At 48.3% G+C, this 11,304-nt stretch overlaps 1 pseudogene; it reads left to right on the forward strand.

Moving 5' to 3' along the window:
- Nucleotides 1-3,368: 3,368 nt before the first annotated feature.
- LOC142760586 (uncharacterized) lies at nt 3,369-4,664 on the forward strand (annotated as a pseudogene).
- Nucleotides 4,665-11,304: the final 6,640 nt, after the last annotated feature.

Raw genomic sequence — 11,304 nt, forward strand, 5'->3', positions numbered from 1 at the left:
AGGAAATTTGTAGTTTGTGATGATTTTTCTTTTCAGCTGATAAATTTGTTTTCTCTGTGGTCTTCGTGATGTTGATAATGATCGGGGTTGAGGTCGGATGAACGGCTCCTTGTGTATTGTGTTTATAGCTCTTTTACTAATTGTTTAATAGGGGGGTTTTTTTTCACAAAAAAAAATGCTGAAAAGCCCAAAATATTTGTTTAAAAGACAGAATTATTGATCTAAAACGTTTGACAATTATAGACCACCCCAGAGGCAGAGTCTTGGGAAGAGTGCCACTAGCACTCTGACTGGGACTCCAGCTTTGCTTCTGATATCAGACTAGTACTGAAGTCTCTACTCCCTGAAGATCACTGACCCTGAAGCTGCCGATAAATTCCTGTCAGGTATCACTAATCATCTTGATCCTGCAGCTATGGAGGCTATGGATGTTCCCCTGACGGTAAAGGAACTGCTCTCTGCCGCTAAATCCTTCAGACTCGGCAGGACCCCGGGCAGTGATGATCTCCCAGCTGAGCTCTATGTAGCGCTGGGGGACCTGATCTGTCCAGACCTGCCGGAGCTCTATGAGGAGATGGTGGTGGAGGGCAGAATGCCACCGTCCTTGAGAGAAGGCATGATCACAATCTTGTATAAGGGGGAGGGATGTGACCTGAAAAACTGGCGTCCCATCTCTCTCCTGAACGTGGACTACAAGATTCTCTCCAAAGTATTGGCCAAAAGACTGAAGGTTGTCATCGGACGGATCATCGGACCGGACCAAACCTGTGGCATCCCTGGCCGACAGTCTCGCCCTTGTGAGGGACACGGTGCATTACATGCAAAGCTGCCGTACACATGCGGCCCTGGTGAGTCTTGATCGGGAGGAGGCTTTTGACCGGGTCTCTCACTAATTCATGGGTAAGGCTCTGCATAGGCTGTGGCTTGGCAGGATGTTCTGTTTGTATGTTAACCTGATGTATTCTGACATTTACAGCACGGTGTTGGTGAACGGCTGGAAGACTGACTCCTTCCCTGTCCTTTCAGGTGTTAGACAAGGCTGTCTTCTTTCACCTCTCCTTTTTGTTTGTGTTATAGAGCTCTTCGCAGAGGCTATCTGGCAGAATGGAGAGATCAGAGGGATCACTGCACCAGGTCCAGGACACTTCAAGGTCAAGTGCTTGCTGTACTTGGATGATGTGACTGTCTTCTGCGCTGACCAGAGTTCGGTGACTGCACTCGTCCAGACCTGTAAGGAGTTTGGGCGCGCTTCAGGGGCAAAAGTCAACTGTGGGAAGTCAGAAGCTATACTCTTTGGAAAATGGTACCTGCCTTCTTCTGCCTCCTTCCAATTTACCATCAAGCCAGACTTCATCAAAATACTGGGAGTCTGGTTCGGGAAGGAAGGTGCAGCCCTAAAGTCGTGGGAAGAACGCTTGGCCAAATTCAACCAAAGAATCGGACTGTGGAGCCTGTGGAGCCTCAGACAACTCACTATTGAGGGCAAAGCAATGGTCCTGCGTAACGAAGTCTTGCCTGTGTTACAATACACTGCGCAGGCATGGCCATCTTTTGCCACTGTCTCGAGGGCCATTACCAGGACTGGGTTTCGCTTCATCTGGGCCTCGAAAATGGATAGAGTAAAGCGGACTGTTATGTACAAGGAGCCCCGCTCTGCTCTGGATTTCTTTTGTATGTGACTGTGTTCGTAGGACTCTAAGGACAGCAAACAGCTCTGCAGGCAAGGCCATGTCCCGCTACTTCCTCCTTCCACTCTGGCGTGGTTTTGACTGGGACAAGTGGGACAGCTCCTTCCCTTACAACTGGCACGCTCGCTGGTTCTATGGAGATGTTGTCCGGTTTGTGAGGGAGCATAAACTGGAGGGTCTTAAGCCCGACATCAGAGCAAAGGACTTGCTGGAGTGTGTTCCAGGGCTTCATGCCGACACGTTGGAGACTGTTTGGACTAACATGTCATCTGGCAGGTTGACCAACGGGCACAAGGACATTTCATGGATGGCCATCCAGGGAGGACTGCCTCTTAGGTCATTCATGCATGCCCGCAACCTGTGCAACACCCAGTACTGCGCCAGGTGCCCCTTCACGGAGGACACATCTTTGCACACTTTCTGGTAGTGCCCCTTTGCACAGGGTCTGTTGAAAGCTTTGGAACACGAACTCAAGGACTCAGTTCCCAGGAACAGACTGTCGTATCGCCCGTTACTTTATGGACTGTTTCCTGGGAGTAATCCCGGAGGCCTGGCGCCTTATGAACTGTTTTAAGGACGCTATATGGTTTGCCAGGAATCGTCTAATTTTGCGGAGAGAGAGTGTGTCCATCCAGCACTGCCGCAGGCTTATCCACAGCCTGCTCAGAGACTATTCCACCTGGGACACGCCGGACGTCGATGAGGAAGAGGACTGATACCCCCCCCTTTCCCCCACTAACTTCTTGTGTGTTGTCTTTCAATAAAGCTTCGGGCCTGTGATCCCCCCCCCCAATCACTTGTCTGTAATGCTTTGTTGTTTGGCTTTAGTGAATGTAAGAATGTTAGTGTAGCATGTGGTGTGATGTATAGCATAGGTTAGCCTATACTGTGATGTTATGTTTGGCGACTGTTATTATTTATTACTTACTACTTCATGGCTTGCGCTGCGTCGCAGTAATGTTTGTATGATAAGGAATAAAGCGAAGTTCCAGATCCAAATGACACAGGCATGAACTCAGTACAGTCAGTACGGTGCCAACCAGGGAAGTAAACTAATATATTCAAGAAATGAAAAAAACTGTGAGAGTGGCATTTTCTGGGCAATAGTAGTTCCTTAACTGGTAAGCATTGGCTTGTCAGCGCAGGTCCTTTTAATATCCACATTCACTCGGCCTTTGAGCGTTCACTGCTGCTATTGGGTGTTGAGGCTCTGCTCTAGGGAACGAGAGCGAACCGATCTTTGATCACCTCTTGGCCTGTTGCTCGACAGTCTCGGGCAGTACCGACTTAGGTGTAGCTCCTTAATCGGACCACCTTGGTGTGTCTGCACAGGACCCTTGGGTACCCAACGCACTCGGCTTTTGAGCGTTAGTTCACTGCCGCAGTTGGGTGTTTGGGCTCTGCCTTAGGGAACAAGAGTGAACTGATCTCTGATCACCTCTCGGCCTGTTGCTAGACGGCCTTGTGTAAGCTCTGCTCCTAATCGGGGAGCAGATGAAGATCCACTGGAAGACCGGCTGCTGAGGAAGACGCCGCTGAGGGATTTGGACAGCCCTGCCCCCTTGGAAGAGCTGCTGCCCCTTTCCACAAGACCATGGTTCCGAAGAAGATGACGGAAGCCCGACCCGGGCCATCGACCCTGGCCCCCCGGATGCTGCCCGGCCATGTCCCCAGACCTCCATGCAAGAGGCCGGCAAGAAGCCCAGCCAAGGTGTCAGTTTTCTGGAGCCCTGGATGAGACAGACTGTCATCCTCAAGCTGAAGGAGGTTGATGGTAGAGTGCCGGACATGTCCTGGGAGGTGTTCGCCACGAAGATGGTCCTGGACCATGGCTTCTCCAAGGCAGAGACTGTGAGCATCCACTCCTTCTTTACTGGGATGTTCTACATCACCTTTGCCAGCATTAGCATCTGCAAGCGCTACTGGGAGATGGTAAAAGCTGTGAAGCCGGACTCCCCCTTTGCTCGATTTGTGGGCAACTGCCCAGTCTAGAGAGAGGAGGGTAACCGTCTCAATGCGGAACCCACACATCCCAGGAAACTACATCACGACCTTCCTAAAGCGTTTCTGCAACGTGATAAGGGACCGCACCCACATCTTGGACGGGATTGGCTTCTGGACTGGCAAGTGGTGCGTCATTGTCCGCTTGCACAAGGACTCATCCGCTCCAGATGGAGAGCAGCACCTGCGCCAGGCATTTTCTTTGGGGAACTCTTCAGGACTGATTTTCTAGCCCGACATGCCACAGACCTGCCAGAAATGCGGTTGAAGGGTCATGGAATAAGGGACTGTAAAGAGCCCTCCTGCAGGATTTGTCGTGTTGCAGGACACAAAACCAAGGACTGTCCTAAAAAGACCGTCTGTGGCCAGGCAGACCATGTCTACAAGGATTGTCCCATGAGAGTGAGAACCTATGCCTCGGTTGCCAAGGGACCGGCAGGAGCAAAGTTTACACCACCACTGGCCCCGGAAGCCACCAAGAAGCAGGGTAAGAAGACTCCTCCCACTCCCCTCCCTACCCGTGTCGTGAGACCTACCCCCCTCGGGTCCCCTCCTGTCACCCCCACTGAGGATTTTCACTTTACCTTCCCTACCTCAGGGTTTCTGTCACCTGCTCCTCTCCCCACCCAACCCCCTCACTCCCCTGCAGCAGCACTAACTGTCCCTCCGCCCGCTGTTGCAATCTTCTCCCTGGAGGATTTTCCCTCTCTTGTCCCCGCAGCCTCTCTTCAGAGGAAAGAGAGGGACAGCCCCAGTGCCGAAAACCACAAAAAGAATTTGGTGGAGGTCACTGAGGACCCGCTGCTGGTAGAGGAAGAGATGGAGCACATTGTGGAGCAACTGGTGTCCGAACCAGGGTCCACAGCTCCCCCGGACACCCATGCAGACTCCCTACTTGACAGACTTGCCGAAGAGGGCCTGATAGAGCTCCCAGACTCCAGAGATGAGGAACCACCTGACCGTGGTGGTAACTAACTATCGTTCTGTACTAACCCCTCCTTTTATCTTGCAGTATGGCCAATCTCAACATATTTAGCATCAATGTGAGAAGCATAAGGAACAGGTCTAGACTGTACTAACCTTTTTACATACACAGGACTGTGATATTTATATACTGCAGGAATGTGCTTTGCCTTCTTCTAGGTCATACAACCATCTAGACAGGCAGTGGTCTCACAGCTCTTCCTACTGGTCTGGTGGGTGCAGCAGGAGTCGCTGTCCTTATTAAGGGGTGCGCGTTCACACTTGATTACATCCAAGAGCTCGTCTACGGACGACTTATGGTCGTAGACGATTCTTGGGCGGGTGAGCCCCCAAGGTCGGGAGCGAGCGATTGGAACTTTTCCAGCTCCTGCGCACCCAGCTTGTCACCACTAGGGCAGTGGTGTTGGGTGGGGACTTTAACTGCCCTATCGAAGAGTATGGTCGCATCTTAGCAAAGTCCAATTTCGATTGTTTCTCTAAACTGCTAATCGAGACGGTGACTCAGGCATCCTTGCGGGATGCTGTGGGCTCCATGCTGGTCCCTCCCAGCGCTTCTTCTGATGTATTCAAAGTGAGGGAGATCCTGGACTGCAAAAGGGTAGGAGGAAGGACTTTCTATTTGGTGGACTGGAGAGGGTTTGGTCTTGAGGAGATGTCCTGGGAGCCAGAAGAGAACCTCAGTGCTCCTGCTCTTATTAAAAAATTCCTCTCTCGCTCTGGCCCCAAGAAGATGGGGCGTAAGAGGGGGGATACTGTAGCATCCATGGCCAAGGGCCGTCTTATCTGAGGTTAGTAATCATCTCTGCCGGTGGGTTGGTCGCCATCGTAGAGGGATAACAGAACACCAAGGAGAGGGGCAGAGAACCACATGGTTGATGCTATCGGTTGGGTAGCTGGAAAGTCCGAGTTGCTAAGTGCCCCGGGAGTGGTGATCCTGGGGTGCCCGAACTCACTGTGGGTGGAATCCCACTGAGTGATGGCACATTTGCATGCACTTGTCTTTCACACCTTTATTTTCCCGGCCTTCTCGCTGGGAAATGGGGAATTTTTATATCTGGCGAATGTCCAGGCCGTATGACAGCGCACATTTACTTATTTAATTTTGTTTTTCACTGTGTGTTTGTTTCAGGATTTTTGGATGCGGTGCCTTCTGGGGTCCTTCTGAGGTCTAGGGGGAAAATGTGTGGCCTTCTGGTTCCTTTTTCCCCTGTAACTTTTCCTCCCTTCTTTGGAGGGGAGGTGGACACTGGGGTGGCAGCCCAGGTAGAAGCCTTGGAGTGTTTTTGGGTCTCCCTAAGCTTTGGCGAGGGGGGATCCTCGATCCTCTAGGCCTATGGTTTGGAGGGTTGGAGAATGGTTATGTGGGGCCTCTCTCCTTTAGGAGTAGGGTTGTGATAGACCGCATCCTTTGTGCACTTTTTTTTTGCACTTTGGGTGACAGAAAACATGACTCAGACTTTCTATAAAAATTGGCAAATGCTGAAAAGCCCCAAATGTTTGTTTAAAAAATAGAAATAATGATATAAAACTTGTGACAATTATTAGGATTATGCTCTTTGTGTCTTTCAGATTTTATTTTGGGAAGGATTTCTCACAACGAAGTCTGTTTTATGTTCTTAATTTCTTAAATGTCATTAATGGAGATAGAAAATAAAGGTTAAAAATGCGAAAAAGAACTGCAGTATCAGACTACACGGGCTTTGATTGTAGTCTGTAACCATGGAGACACATAGGTCTGTTTAGGGGCTGTAAGCATACTATTGGAAGAGATTGATCAGTTGTTTGTATTTGGGATCTAATCTGTAGAGAAATTGTTTGCAGGATCGACACAGACAACATAAGGGTCCTGGGAACAGTCTATAGGCCCCTTCCTCTCAAACACCTCGGCACAGAGCACCCCCTTATTATGAGCTATGAATATTATTAGCTCTGTCCCTGACGTGGAATCTAATAGACAGGAGGCAACTGCTTTTAAGGTAACAATGGGCCCCTTATCTACTGGGCCCCTGTACAACTGAAACAGTATCGATCCTAAATACACAGTGTGAATGAGGAGTTTGGAAATGTAAACATAAAGCTTTAGCCCCGCCTCTTCCTGTTTATGTAAATATAAAGCAGTAGCCCCGCCCCTTCCTGTCTATGTAAATTTATATCTCTGTTCTGTCTTCCTGACGTGTTATAACTTCTCTATCATTTTATATGAAGGGGATTTGCTGATTATTTCTACGTGTCTGATCTGTGATCTGGAGGAAATTTGTAGTTTGTGATGATTTTTCTTTTCAGATAATAAATCTGTTTTTTGTCGTCTCCGTGATATTGATGATGATCGGGGGAGTTGAGGTCGGATGAACGGCTCTGTGGGGATTTTTTTTTTTCCCATTTTTAAGCACTAATTGTTCAATCGTTTTTTGGCAAGTGCTGAAAGTTTTTGTTAGGTTTTATTAGGTTCTCATCTGGCAGGGGAGATATCATGATCACTTTGGCTGAAATTGTGTGTAGTAGGGCTCTTATCTGAGGTCAGTAATCATCCCTGCCGGTGGAGTGCGGCCATTGTAGAGGAATGATAGAATGCCGAGGAGAGGGCCAGAGAACCACACAATCAATGCCAGGAGTCGGGTAGCTGGAAACAGCGCCGGCTCCAGGTTTTTGTTGGCCCTTGTTCGACAGACCCTGTTTATTCCCCCATGTAGAAGTTAGGCCCCCAGTTTGTACCCCCATAAATTTAGTGCCCTCTGTAGATAGTAGCACACAGCCCCTGACATCACTGTCTATATATGGACAGTGTTGTCAGGGGCAACCTCAGAGCCATAGTCCCAGGCAGAGCACTACTAGCACTCTGCCTGGGAGTGGCGTAGCTAAAGGCTCATGGGCCCTGATGCAAGAATTCAGCTTAGGCCCCCCTACCACTCCCCAACACCACCAGACCCCTGCACACGCCTATGCACAGCTGCCTTGCCCGACAGACCACATGAATGCCCCCACAGTATAATGCCCCCATAGCTGCCCCACAGTATAATGACCGTTCATAGCTGCCCCCACACAATATAATGCCCCCCACACAGTATAATGCCCCGCATAGCTGACCACCACAGTATAATGCTCCTCATACCTGCCCCCCACAGCATAATGCATCCATAGCTGCCCCCACACAGTATAATGCCCTCCATAGCTGACCACCACAGTATAATGCCCCCCATAGGGTCTCCCACAGTATAAATCCACCACAAAGTATAATTCCCCCATAGGTGCCCGACACAGTATAATGCTCCCCATACAATATAATGCTCCCATAGCTGCCTCACACAGTATAATGCCCCCATATAGTATAATGACCCCCCATACAGTATAATGCTCCATGCAGGATAATGCCCCCATAGCTGCCCCATACAGTATAATGCCCACATACCATATAATGCCCCTCATAGCTGCCCCATACAGTATAATGCCCCCCATAGCTGCTCCATACAGTATAATGCCCCCCATACAGTATAATGCCCCCAATAGCTGCCCCATACAGTATAATGCCCCCTCAGCAGCTACAATAGGACCCCCTCGCATACCTAGTATAATGCACGCATATGTACCTAATAGAAAAATAATAACATAATTACTTACCTATCCCCGTTCCCATGACGTGTGGAGGATCCTTTTCCTCCTCCGCTCCGTGAGTGACTCGTCGCAGACAGGCGCGATGTAGTGACGTCATTACATTGTGCCTGCCTGTGCCGAGCTGCACACGGCACAGTTAATGCTGGAGCAAAGCTCCAGCATTCAACCCAACTGAACCTGCGTCCCGCCGACGCAGGCTCAGTTGGAAGCGGGACCAGTGCGGTCAGAACTGTGTGGCAACGGGCTTAGGGGCCCGGTCAAAGTTGCTAGCTATGCCAGGCTGGGACACTGCTCTGGTCCTGACATCACTGTCCATATTTGGACAGTGATGTCAGGGGCTTTCCCAGAGGCGGAGTCCCGGAGCAGAGCCGCTAGCGCTCTGCCTGGGACTCCTCTGCTTCTTACATCACTGTACATATATGGATAGTGATGCCTTAACGACAGCAGTGTCAGCACCCGGTGGCCAAGTGGGCCCCGGTTTGCCGGGTGCTGATGCGGGCCCTGGCTGTAAAGTCTGAGTTGCTAATTGCCCGAGGAGTGGTGACCCTGGGGTGCCCGAACACACTTGGGGTGAGATCTCACAGAGTGATGGCACATTTGCACGCACTTGTCTTTCACGCTATTTGAGCACACACCTTTATTCTCCCGGCCTTCTGGTTGGGAAATGAGGAATTTTTATATCTGGCGAATGTCCAGGCCGTATCACAGCGCACATTCACTTATTTAATATTGTTTTTCACTGCTTAGGACGCTTTTCACGCACGGACGCTTGTATGCGTTACGCGCGGGGCGCTTGTATGCGTTACGCGCGGGGCGCCTGTATGCGTTACGCGCGGGACGCTTCTATACATTATACGCGGGACCCTTCTATACATTATACGCGGGACACTTCTATACATTATACGCGGGACACTTCTATACATTATACGCGGGACACTTCTATACATTATACGCGGGACTCTTATATACATTATACGCGGGACGCTTCTATACATTACACGCGGGACGCTTCTATACATTACACACGGGACACTTATATCCATTACACGCGGGCACTTATATCCATTACACGCGGGACACTTATACACATTACACGCGGGACACTTATATACATTACATGCGGGACACTTATATACATTATATGCGGGACACTTATATACATTATATGCGGGACACTTATATACATTATATGCGGGACACTTATATACATTACATGCGGGACACTTATATACATTATATGCGGGACACTTATATACATTACATGCGGGACACTTCTATACATTACATGCGGGACACTTCTATACATTACATGCGGGACACTTCTATACATTACATGCGGGACACTTATATACATTACATGCGGGACACTTATATACATTATATGCGGGACACTTATATACATTATATGCGGGACACTTATATACATTATATGCGGGACACTTATATACATTACATGCGGGACACTTATATACATTACATGCGGGGCACTTGCATACATTATATGCGGGACACTTATATACATTATATGCGGGACACTTATATACATTACATGCGGGACACTTCTATACATTATATGCGGGACACTTCTATACATTACATGCGGGACACTTATATACATTACATGCGGGACACTTATATACATTATATGCGGGACACTTATATACATTATATGCGGGACACTTATATACATTATATGCGGGACACTTATATACATTATATGCGGGACACTTATATACATTATATGCGGGACACTTATATACATTATATGCGGGACACTTATATACATTATATGCGGGACACTTATATACATTATATGCGGGACACTTATATACATTATATGCGGGACACTCATTTCAGCCGTAATGGTCGTTATCATGTGCACATAGCCTTACACTTTTCAAATCCGCAGCGTGCTCGCTCTGTTGTAGATTTGTCACGGTTTTCACCACTTTCAATGTGAATCTTCCATAAAATCCGCATGTAACGCATAATCCGCCTGGACGTACCCTTTGGGTAAGGACACGAAGCAGCGGATTTTCAGTGCGGAAGGCGCCCCAAAAATGTGCGAAAAAAACCAAAGTGAAACTAGAAACGTGAACATGACTTTATAGGTCATTAGAATGAATTGTTAAGTAATATTTATTTTACTGCCCGTCCTCCTGATACTTGGCGGCACTTATAGACGAAGTTCACGTGAGAATCCCCTACAAAATGGAACTATGTTACAGCAGATTCACCGTGGATTATGAGGGGAGCACTCTAATCGCAGTGTATTATGCCCGGCTGCCATAAAATCCATCGGCACCCCACGATCGATGTGTTGAGAGACGGAGCGCCCTCTCTCTAAAACCACTTAGATGCCTCTAAGGGGTTACACGGGCGGGTTTAAAAAAAAGTCAAACCCGCCGATTGGAGGAGCCCGGCTGTCTTTCGAAGTCGCAGCACCCGCTCTAGCCAGCAGGGGACGCTCACGCCGGCTTATGTCACAGCGGCATGAAAAGTCGGTGCTGCAGCAGAAGTACCTTCAATGACCACCGTGAAAACATGTATTGGCGGTCATTATGGGGTTAATATGGGAATCACCTAACAATCTGAATAGAAGTCATAGTGGTCCGCCAACCCAAATGATCCTATGCCGTATTTTCTACTACCGTGTGGATAAATAATGTTATATTTCAATATTTCGGACTTTACAGACACGCTATTATATGGCGTCTGATATAGCGTGCTGCATATTTACGTATGTGGATGTGTGGAATGCCACCGGAAATATGGGGAGGGCCATTGTGACTCGGCGGAAAGGTTTCTTTACGCTTTTTCTAATGAATTTAATATAGCGGTGATGTAATAATTATTGAGTCATTTATCAGCTCATTTAATCCTATCTATAATGTATACAAAAACTAAATCTACTTATTTTGTCAACTTAATAAAGTTATCCAAAATCTATCAATGTCTGTCAACTTAATAAAGTTAGGCAATACAAAACAAAAAAAACATATTGCACATGCGCATGAATTGG

This window comes from Rhinoderma darwinii, chromosome 4 (genome assembly GCF_050947455.1).
Source record: "Rhinoderma darwinii isolate aRhiDar2 chromosome 4, aRhiDar2.hap1, whole genome shotgun sequence".
Classification (NCBI taxonomy): Eukaryota; Metazoa; Chordata; class Amphibia; order Anura; family Rhinodermatidae; genus Rhinoderma; species Rhinoderma darwinii.